The 11996-nt window shown below is 40.9% G+C and overlaps 1 protein-coding gene across 2 annotated transcripts in view; it reads right to left on the reverse strand.

The window, feature by feature from the left end:
• The window catches only part of mrasa (muscle RAS oncogene homolog a), a 52857-nt gene extending 43158 nt beyond the window's left edge, over window positions 1-9699 (reverse strand). The window contains exon 1 of one of the 2 annotated variants that reach the window (XM_078552600.1): window positions 9435-9699. The gene's annotated coding sequence lies outside the window, so the exon portion shown is untranslated. Of the gene's footprint in view, window positions 1-8937 lie in introns of both variants that reach the window. The other variant, XM_078552599.1, reaches the window with a different exon arrangement.
• Window positions 9700-11996: the final 2297 nt, after the last annotated feature.

Below are 11996 nucleotides of genomic sequence, written 5' to 3' on the forward strand. Positions count from 1 at the left end.
GTGTTGTACGGCTTCTCTATAACAAGAGATCCATTAACAATGCAGGTTATATAGGAGGCCCATGATTGCAGCTCATGTTAGGATTTACTGAATTAAGAATCTACTTTTAAAGAAAAACTTTTGATCACTTTTCTCTCCTTTCCAATCTTTGCTTCGTTAACTGAAGTAAGCATGCAGATACTACGCGCTAATGATCCAAGTGTGTAATTGGAAGATACTTTGCAATAGGGAAAAAAAGAATTAATGCAGCAACTCTGCACCACCAATTGCTCCTAAAGTTTCAAGTTCCATAGGAGTTGGTCACACTAGTTCCTGGTTCTCCCAGTTGTTACAAGCAATTTTCACCAAATGCCAATGAGGTCACGTCTTCATTTCTTTCCTCACTTTACAAGTCCCTTTTCTCTACCTCATTAAATCTCGCAACTCACCGACTTGGCAGCAAGGGGGATTTGTTCTCAAGAACAAGTTGCCAGTTCCACCAAGTGGCATACAAATTGGTATACATCAACTTTGCCCTCCCTCTGGCTCAGCCAGCTGTGATTAGGGAATTCATTCAGAGGGGGGAACTTGCTGAGGAGAAACTATACCATCAATCAGAGGTCATGCATGTGGCATTTCTGAAGGGTTTTATAATAGTGTGTACAATGGATTCAAGTGCAAGATTCTTTTACATTCAAAAGCATAAGACAAAGTTCCATGGATAAGAATGGAGAAATAAGTAACCATTCTGGTCTTCACTATTCAGCGCCTACTGGAACCCATTATACACTAACCCTGATAAGTCTCCATTATATGCGACATCACGTTTTAATTGATTTACTTTGCTCATTGATTTACTATCTCAGCCTGCAACACAACATTCACTCCCTCCCCTTGATGTAAAGTTTCTCAGGTAATTTGATTCATTATAAAAATTGGTTACACCTCATTGTCCAACCTGGAAAATCTAGCGCCACAATATTCAACTCTTCAACCCAACATCAGTAATGGGTAAGTGACTATAATACACATCAAAAAAATACTCACCTAGAAAGGCATAGGTTAACAAAGGTTAGTTAACACAGGTTTGTAAATGACATGTTGCTGCTGACAAATTTATTTAAGTTCTTTGAGGAAAGAACTGCAATTCATGAGAGAAGAACGATAAAGGAAGTGCAAATTGAGTTGTGTATGAATTTTGAAAAGGTGTCTGATAAGGATACATATATTTATAGAGGCTTATAATTAAATTGTACATGGCATTAAAGGGAATGCATCAGCATCAATAGGAAGTTGGTCAAGAGACAGAGTAATAGTTAACAAATGTTTTTTCAAACAAGATGGACATGAATAGCAATGGTCCTTCTTCACTTAATGTCAAAAGCATTGCACTTTTCAATAAATTTGAATGTAGGGGGGCACAACCAGAAAATTTTAAACCAATGTAGAAATAAGGAATATAATAGCAAAAAAAAATGTAAAAAGAGCAGAGAGATTAGATTCAAAGCTTGATTTTAACCCAGCTGCTGGGAATATGGGGCATTTAAAATGAGTCAGGCTGGACCAGCTATTTGATAAATACTGTGGCTACAAGACCAAGTCAGAGACTGGGAATTCTGTGGTGAGTTAACTCACCTCCTGACTCCCCAAAGCCTGTTCACCATCTACAAGGCACAAGTCAGGAGTGTGATGGAATACTCTCCACTTGCTTGGATAAGCTTGGTTTCAACAACACTCCAGCTCGACACCATCCAGGCCAAAACAGCCTGCTTGATTGGCACCCATTCCACATCTCTCACATTCCCTCACTCCACCACCAACACACAGTAGCAGCAGTGGGTACCATCTACAAGATGCACTGCAGCAACTCACCAAGGTTCCTTCAACAACACCTTCCAAACCCATGAACTCTACTACCTAGGAGGACAAGGGCAGCAGGTGCATGGGAACACCACCACCTGCAAGTTCCTCTCAAGCCACACACCATCCTGATTTGGAACAATATTGCCATTCCTTCACTGTCCCTGGGTCAAAATCCAGAAACTCCCTAACAGCACTATGGGTGTCCTTATACCACAGACTGCAGTGATTCAAAAAGGTGACCTGTCACCAGGTTCTCTAGGGCAATTAGGGATGGGCAACAAATGTTGGCCTTGCCAGTGACAACCACATCTTATGAAAGGATGAGCATTTTAAAAAGCCTATAGCAGCTGCGCTCCTGCTATTTTAACTGCCGGGATTCTAGCTGTGTGGTAGGTGGGGGGCCTAATCAAAATTCCAAAGTCGTAGTCCGATGAGATGACTGATGCCATGCCACAATTTTAACTTAAAAAAGGTCAGAATAGCCAGAAGAGGCCAACAAGGCACGTTGATATTTTTTGTGAGGATTCCCTGTGAGTCACCATGTAATCTTACCAGGCCCCAAAAGGAATCCTCGGCTACAGCCCCTTCCCACTCCCTTCCTCCCACCGCTGGCAGCTCTTCAGAAACCCCCAGTCCCAGCACTTTAACTTGTGCAGTGGGATATTCCCTTGGGACCCAGCGGCATTGACCTCCTTCCCGCCAACACAGACCATCAGGCCTGCTGGCTTTGCGTGGGAGACAGCATAATCAGAATTGACAAATGGGGCCCAGAAGTTAAAATGGCTCAGGCCTCATGGCGAGGAGTTCAAGGAGCACTCTGCATGGCTCAAACCTGCCAAAGGTTAAAAATCATGATTTTAGGGGCTTGGATATTCAGATCTGTGAAAGAGAGAAGGAAAGTTGCTAAATAAGGCAAATAAGATATATGCCATCCTGGGTTTTAGCACAGATACTAAAGTAAGGATGGAATACTAAAGCTATACACATAATTTTAATGCCACAGATAGAATATTGTGTTCAGCTTCAAGTACCTTCTTTTGGAAGAATGTCAAGGGCATGGAAAGGAAATTTACCAGAGACAAGAGACTTTAATTATGAAGAAAGACACGAGAAACTGAGGCTCTTTCCACTAGAGCAGCTGAACGAAGAGGGCTTTTGGTAAGATAAATAGACGGTGGCTTAACAGTTAGGATGTGGAATTTCTGACCATAAACAGATAGAGGAAGCAAAATCTACAGTAGCTTCTAAAATGGAAGTGGGTAAATATTTGAAAGATTTGAAGGATCCAGGGAAAACGGCAGGGGAATATGACTAAGTGAAGAGTTCTTTCAGAGATCTTGTATGGGTACCAAGATCCATAAAACCTCCTTCTGCACTTCAATTCTATAATTAAGGTGATATGCACATTAGCATAGTTCAATCTCTGTAGTTCAATAGCTTGAATCTAAGGAGAAATGCTTTAAAATACTAAATTAATTAAATATGGAATTATTTATCGGTGATTTTGACTGTTACATGGGGACTCCCTCCTCCTCCCAAACACTTGCCCATTCTGAACCAATCTAGATGTCCCATTTGATCCTTGGTGAAGTTCCCTACCTCATATCATCTCCATTCCAAAGATCATCTACTTCCAGCTTCTAATATTGCATGCTCCACCTATCTGTTATTAAGCCTTTACCCTTGTTGTTGTTGTTGTTGGAGTAATGGAATCTGAAGGTGACAACCTCCTGACCCATCTTCCACAAACCTCAATTCATCCAAAACTCCGCAGCCTGAACCCATTCTGCACCATCCCCACTCGGTCCATCGTCAATGTCCATACTGATCTGCAATGGCTTCCATTTCCCCTAATGCCTTAAAATTTACCATCATGTTTAAAATTCCAGAATGATCTCACTCCTCATCCTCTGTATAACACAGTTCAGTGCTACAAGTCCATAGCTCTTCACTCTTCACTAAGAGCAGCAGACACATGGGAACACTACCACCTGGACATTCCCCTCCAAGCCACTCACCATCCTGACTTGTCTGTCGCTGGGTCAAAATCCTGGAACTCCCGCCCTAACAGCACTGTGGTTGTATCTCCCAGAAAGAGAAAAACAGTTTGGACCAGTACTCTTATTTCCTGTTTTTACTGTATTTCCCTTCTGGGCTACACCACATGGACTTCAGCAGTTCAAGAAGGTAGCTCACTACCACCTTCTCAAGGTCATTTAGGGATTGGCAATAAATGCTGGCCTAACCAGCGCCCACATCCCATGAATGAATATTTTTAAAAATCTCATAGGACCAGCAAGAACATCATTACTGTGACACATGCTTAACCACCAACAGGCACTGCTTCACCAATTTGAAGAGGTACAACATTTTAAAATGTGTAGGTGGAAAAGACCTGTTACACATCAAGAGTGCTAAGTTGAATACAACAGTTACGTAATCAAGCCCACCTTTATAAATACAGCCAGTGAATATCTACCTGTAACGCACTGAGAGGTTGGAATTTAGATTGGCACTTTGCAGAGCCCATAAAACCAATACTGTTGATTTGGCCAATTTGGGAGTTTTGTGCAATGCTTCAGCTTTTCTCAGCAACGATGTTTAATATAAGATCAGCGTAATTCAAAAGGGGACAGCAAAGGAGCACAACGTCAGTACCTCGGGTAATAGTCAGAAATAGCATCCTACCAAAAAGGCAAATATCCAGTGAGATTTTCCTGGATTCCAGGGGCACAGTACCAACACACACTAGAGCCAACTTCACACACTCCAACTTGCATTTATTAAGTGCCTTTAATGTAATAAAATATGTCCCAAGGCACTTCACAAGACAAAATGTTGATACTATGACAAATAAAGAGATAATACAACAGAAGACCAAATATTTGTTGACAGAAAAGAGAGGTAGGTTTTAAAAGATGGAGGAAACAGGATGTTTTTTTAAAATGTATTCTTTCATAGGATGAGGGCATCGCTGGCGAGGCCAGCATTTGTTGCCCATCCTTAATTGCCTTTGAACTGAGTGGCTTGCTAGGCCATTTCAAAGGGCAGTTAAGAGAGTCAATGACATTGCAGATTGGTCTGGACTCACATGTAGGCCAGTCCAGGCAAGGACAGAAGATTACCTTCCCTAAAGGACATTAGTGAACCAGATGGGTTTTTATGACAATCAACAATAGTCAAGAGACTAGCTTCCGATTCCAGATTTAAAAAAATAAATCAATTGAATTTAAACTCTACCAGCAGCTGTGGTGGAATTCAAACCTACAGTCCCAGAGCATTAGCCTGGGCATTTGGATAACTAGTCCAGTGACATTACCACTGGAGAAGTGGTGGTGAAGTTTAGATTTAGAATCTAGTCCACTAGAAACTCCAGTGTACCAAATTCATTCTTAGATTGTTTCTCCTTTCAGCAACAGACCAAAGAAATACCATTGATTTAATAGGCACAATCTTAAACATTTAGGAGACGTCAGATCAGGAGGACTCTTGGAGGGAGAAAAAAATTAATGCGATGGTGGGAATTGGTCTGCCATTGTTTTGGGGAACTGGTGGATTGGTCGCATTCAGGGGTTTAGGCATCTCAAGATCAAAATATGAATTAAATCCAAAAATGGAAGCCATTATTTTCTATGGTTTCATAATTACTTAAGTTTCCTGTTTAGTATAGCACCCAAAGGCCATATACTCAAAGGCTGGACAACAAAAAAGCAAACCTGGGGCGACTACAGAAAGGAAAATCAGAGCTCTACAGGAATGCATCGAGCCCGAAGCTCCGAAGAATCTCTCACAATCACTAAATTTGGGAAGTTATATCTTGATGTTCTGACCAAGCAACCAAACAGAAGGATTATAAAACTGTCAAATCAGTTTGTCACCTCAACGTGCACTAACATTTTTTTTTAGCTCTGCTTATTTTGATTTAATTAAAATAAATTCTTGCACATAAGATACAAAGAGCAACCAGGATACACAATCTTGTGTCTCTACATTAATAAACAAAGCTGTTTCAACATTAATAAACTCAATTCCATTTTCATTAGAATTAACTTAAATCCCCTGCATTCTTTTTTAAAAAAAATTGGAGCCAGCTGAGCCTCACATTCTTGGTTGGTGTACTATTGACTTCACGTAAGGCTGGGGTCTGATGAAGGGTCACGTTAACTCTTTCTCTCCATACAGATGCTGCCTGACCTGCTGAGTATTTTCAGCATTTTCTGATTCGATTTCTGATTTCCAGCATCTGCAGTGTTTTGCTTGCTTGTTGCACGGGCAAGATCAGCATTGAATTAGCTAGCCTTTCATTTGACAATTGTATTAGTCAAGGGGATGCACAGCATTTGCAGAACTTTTGAACGCACAGAAACTCAGCAGACACTGAAGGACACTGGAATTTGTTCAATAAGATTGTTTCTTGCTGAACAATGCAACTATTGTTTTTCTTTCTGGACTATTGTTCCATTATTTTGTTAAGCCTCTGTACATATATACTGTATGCTTTAGCTCTCAATGACTCAACACTCTGTCATAGTTTTGAACAGCGAAATCTGACACTGGTCAAGCAAAAACAACTCATGTTATGAAACAGCTGAGGATTCACATCAGCCTTGAAGCTTCATTCCATGTCTGATGTGATTCACAGCACCATGTTTAAAAAGAAGAGAATTTCTTATAATAGTTAAGAGCTTTTAAAAAAAAAATGATAGTTACCCTGGAGGGTAGGGAAAGCACAATGACCCAAAATGATCTTACAAGCTACTGAGAAAGCAGCTTTAGATTTAAAAAAAATATATAGGCAAAAATAACTGCTGAAGCTACACTGACCCCCCCCACCACTCCGCCGCCCCCCACAATCAACATCCTTACAACAATTCTCGGAAAAGGACAGTTTCCTGCTCTTCTCCACATAAAAACTAAATTGTCAACAATCTCACATTTTGTCTCGCGGATCAGAATTTTCCTTTGTTAAAAAGAAAATGCTACAACGTTAATATTCAGAAACCCGAGTTTGAAGAGATGCTCCCAAAACCCCTTAACTAGTGCGGCCTGGTTTCAGAGAGCCAAGGCCAGCGAATCACTGATTTCTATCAGCAGTCACATCCAAACCCACATAATAGGGGCAGGCCATCCTGTATAAAGGAAAACTTTCAACAGAAAGCAAATTTATCGTAGATAGAGCACTAAAGTGGTGGATTTAAACTGGTTCTGGTATGGTGCATTCAAGCTTAGTTATATGCAAATTATTTCTTCACTCCTTTGTGTTGGCCCTTTGCATAGGAGAAAGTGATAACACAGTGCATAGATTAATTCAGAAGTACAGTTATACTGTTTGACTTGTTAAATTTCACTTAGGGAATCAGGACAGACTGTCGAGAAAGACTAATTTAATACATACTGCATCACAAGAAAATGTAATGTTCTAGAATGCTGCAATATATTTAAACAAGGCTTAAAAATACTACTTTTCTCTTTCAAAACAAAAGATACAAAAATAGGAGCTAAGGCGGCATGGGTCTGATTGAGAATATACTTCATTAACTTCTAAATGACAGTTACACAAAATGGAAACAAAATGTAGTATATGTATATACTAACCTTCAAATACCTCGAAATGGCTGGTTAAAAAAAAATTCAGGAAAAACAATAATTAAGTGGTCCAACGGTAGGAAACTGTTGAACATGGCATAATACTGTTTCAAGTGCTGGTTAACTATTATATTAGCACAACTTAAAATCAATCAAATATTCAATTGCTCTATTACTGTTCTCTGACCTAATTTAGAACTGGGTTAATTCCTCTTGATTGAAGTTAACCTAATTGTAACCTCTCTCTCCTACCTACACTATAATTGCCAGAAAGAATGGGAAGCTTGAATTGATGATAACTGCATAAGTGAATTACAAGACAATCATCTAATCAAGGGGTTCAGAACATCATTAACCATGAGATTAATCCTGTGCTACTCAGGTCAGTTATCTGAACCCCAAGATTATTTCACTCTCTTGTACTCATTTTTACATTAACCACACTTGCAGTACATATCAAAAAGTGCTGTTTCATTTTATAGTTTTTACTACTGTGACAGTCCCATTTCCTGGGTAGGTTCCCACCCCATGCCTGACAATGTCACTACAATTTGGTAATTCCCTATATCTACCCCTCTCTCTCTCTCAGTGTTATGAAAAGACCAGAAAGCATATTGGATCATTGCACAACAACTCAGTGGTGGTTCTCCATTGTACACAGTGACAGCCACCCTGTGAAAAATAAATCTAACACCCAAATTGCTTTTAAGTGCTGGTGTAGGGTTACTTTCTCAGCGTAAATTTTAAACAGCTCTTTCAAATTCAACGTGAACCAGCCAATGATCTCAGTGTCCTTCGGCCTTTTTTTGGGGGGGGGGGGGGGGGGGGTGGAGGTTGGCGGACTTGGTAAGCAGCCAACTGCAATGAAGTTTAGAGCTCACCAAAAAAAAAATAATTAAATAGTCACAAAAATATTAAGTGAAAAACTACATTGCTGTTTCAGTGAAGCCTGAAAGCAGAGGCCTGAGAACTGATTGATATTATAACAGCCAGAAATTAAAAGTGTACCAGCTTCCATAAAATCAGCCATCCTCTCACAACTCAGCTGATTTGTTACTTAGAACAAGTTACCTTAATTATTATAGTTAAAAGGCAAAAGGCACAAAAAATATCAATAATCAAAAAGTCCTGCAATTAAAACTCAAGGCACTATCGTTCCTCGGAAAAGTTCCACAAAATTGAAATGCACAATTTTGAATTAAATAGATTGTAAGGCAGCACGTCACATTAAGTCAAATGCACCCTGGGCATTAAGCTTTGAAACTGTACAATATCTCGAGTTATTACACAATATGTCTGAATTGCATTTGACAACAGACAGCTGTGAAAGGGAGAGGAGGGTTCCAGTGAAAGATTGTTACTTAGGACATGAAATAGCGTTGGGGGGTGGGGGGAGGGAAAGCGAGGCGAAGGGGGCAAAGTTAAGACATAAAAACCGCAGAAAAGGTTTAAATCCAAAACTGACGCAAAATTAACAAGGCAAGTCTGGGTTCCTGCCCAGTAACTTACCCCTCAAGTCGCTGTTGCTGTCGCTGCCTCTTTCTACACGGTACTGGCCAACATGTCAAGACTGTAATGAGTACCCCCCACCCTCTACCCGAGGGCTAGTCCCTTACCGACCCCCCTGCCATTCACACACACACTGATCTCCAACAGTGATCTACTCTGCCACTAAAAGTGTAGCCGCTGTGAATGTCCCTGCTTCCCCTTTATCATAAAGGAGACCTTCCTTCCTTCTTCTCACCCTGATTACTGCACAAACCTGCCCTGACTTTGTACTCTAATCCATGCCTTATATTCCAACAGCTGATGCTAAAAATAGAAGGGCAGGGTACAGGAGCGCTGCTGTAGTGAGTGAGTCTGAAAATAAAGGGACGCCCGCAGCCCCGGGGGTCAGGAGAGGATCGGAAAGGCGAAACCCTCGCCTTCGCCTTAGTGAGTAGCTCTCTCCACCGCCGCTCTCTCGCCTTCCCACTTCGGCTTTCTGCTGACACCGCCAGACTCACACTTGAAAATGGACTGATCCAGAGCGCAGTCAGGTGGACTGAGAGAGAGGGAGCTGTTTGGTTTGTGCCACTCGGCTCACAATGATTCTTTCACAGGAACTGTTGTCGAGAAGTTTCCCCTCTCTCTCTTTCTTTCTGTACTTCCATTATACTTTCAAATGAACAATGATCGCACGCCGCAGTCCCCTTCCCTCCCCCCTCTCTGCTCCCCTTTACAAAGGAAAGCTCTTGAAACCATAACAGTTGCTGGAACTTATAAAGTCCCAAGTACGCAAGCGTTGTTGGTAGTTCCTGTTCTCACCCTTAAGGCTGGGTTTGAACGTATTGGGACTTTATTTCCCTTATATGTGTGTGTTTGTGTCATTTGATTAAAACTACTCTTAATATTCGCCCAAGATTTAATAGACCCAGCGGGGGAAAAAATAGATTCGGTCTATCTGCCTGCACTAAATTAATCTCTTTTACAAATAAAATAATATTGTGCTAACAGTGTTCCTAGCTTCAATACTCTCACTTCCATCCTAGGGTGCATTTGACAAATCGCCCTCCAACCTTCTATACTTAAGGGAATACAAGCCCTATATATGCAACATGTCTTCATAATTTACTCCCAATCTGGTGAATCTGCGCTGCACTTTATGTAAACTGGCCTGTGGAATCAATAGGTTTGGTGGATCAAATCGTCTTTCGTTATATTTTCTTATGATTCTAAGCAGCCTTCTATTAATGGGTAGTTTATGGCAGCATCACGTGCGACTATTGTCACCACAACACATTCTCAAAGCACCCTTTTTAGAAATGGCACTCATTAATTGAAATATATTTAATATTCTGAAGAAGACCATGGTGGCTCGTGTAGGTCATGAAATGTCATGCTGGTGCAGTAGGGCATGCACTTCTGAGGGAGGTTGTGGTTAATATGCATTGTGTAGAGGTAATCTACATTTGACAGTGCTTTGCCTGACCTGGGAGTATTTCGATGTTGATCTTGGATGTTGATAATGAAAAAGTTCACTGTCTTTCCTTCACTTTGATGAGCACACACAGACAACATAAATGAAATTAAAAAGGAGTAGGGTGTAATGGGCTGTTGAGTGCAACATGGCAAACAGCTTGTGGAATGCAAAGCAATCATGCTGCACTTAGTGATCTCAGTGTTGAAGAGCAAAAACAAGGTAACATATGTTGTCTTTCCCCATTTACAGTTCATCGAGATGATCAACTGAAGGCTTTTTGCATATACTGCTAGACTGCCGCTGGTTTGGAACAAACCAACGTAACCCACACTGTACCTCACTTAGTAGCGCTGACACAGGATAAAAAAGTGCTCCATCCTCCAGTAGTGAAATTGTTCATCATGATAAGTACAGAGAAAATGGCTCCCTTTTTGCAGATTAACAGAGAGATAGGGTTATTGTTATTATGGCTAAGCTTTCATCATCCTTTTGGTGCCTCTGACATACATCTCATTTACATTCATTTGAGGCAAACAAGCAAAACATAGTAGCATCCAACAAATTGCTTATTTGTATTGAACAATTTGTTCAAGGGATAGTTGTTGAAAAGTATGATCCAAAAATATAGGGCTCTTACAGAAAGCATGTTGAATTAGATGGGGGGACAATATACCCTTGAAATCCTGGATACAGCTGGAACGGACAACTTATAGCAATAGAGATTCTTTACATTAAATTGGACAAAGTTTTACGTTAGTGTATTAGTATAACCTTTGACATAAGAATGCTAGAGAAATTCCATCAGCAACACTTCTGCATCCTCCAGATTCAATGGGAAGACCATCAAACAAGTGGTCTATGGAACAAACTTCTTGAAGTAAGCTCCATAAACATTCAGGCAAAACTCCTGCAAGATCAATTTCGATGAATTGGGACTATGTGCAGATGGCTGAAAACCATCTCCCTTGCCAGGCCCTGTTTACTCAACTCTCAAATGGCCAATGTTCTAAAGGAGGGCAAAGAAAATGCTTCAAAGATACCCTGAAGCTCTCCATGAAGTGTGGCAGCATTGACATTAATGACCGGGAGGAGCTTGCTACCAATCGTTCAAAATGGCGACAACTTGTCCATCAAGCTGCATCACACTTTGGGTCAAAACGTCTTAATGATGAGGCAGAGTGGTGGCAGAGAAAGGAAAAAAAAGAAAAGCAAATCCTGTACTCCAGATCCCACCATTTCATGGGACATCCTGTGCCCAAAGATGTGCAGATCGAGAATCTGTCTGTTCATTCACATGACAGACACACCCATGGCAGAAACTTGGGACCTTGAATAGACATCACCCTCGAATCGAGGTATAGCTGCCTCCGTTGCCACCACTGCCAGTTAGCACAACCTCCTTCACCCGAGAGCTCTGCATTCCTCCAATTCTGGCCTCTTGTGAATCCTCGATTCCTTTATCCACAACATTGGGGGCTGTTTGCTCATTGCTCCTAAACTGTGAATTTTCCTCCTTGAACTTCGTTGTGACCTCTCTATTCTTCTTTTAAGATGCAATTTAAAGATGCTTTTGGTCACCTGCCCTAATACCTCCTTATGTGGCTTG

The sequence above is a fragment of the Cetorhinus maximus genome, chromosome 11 (assembly GCF_964194155.1).
Source record: "Cetorhinus maximus chromosome 11, sCetMax3.hap1.1, whole genome shotgun sequence".
Classification (NCBI taxonomy): domain Eukaryota; kingdom Metazoa; phylum Chordata; class Chondrichthyes; order Lamniformes; family Cetorhinidae; genus Cetorhinus; species Cetorhinus maximus.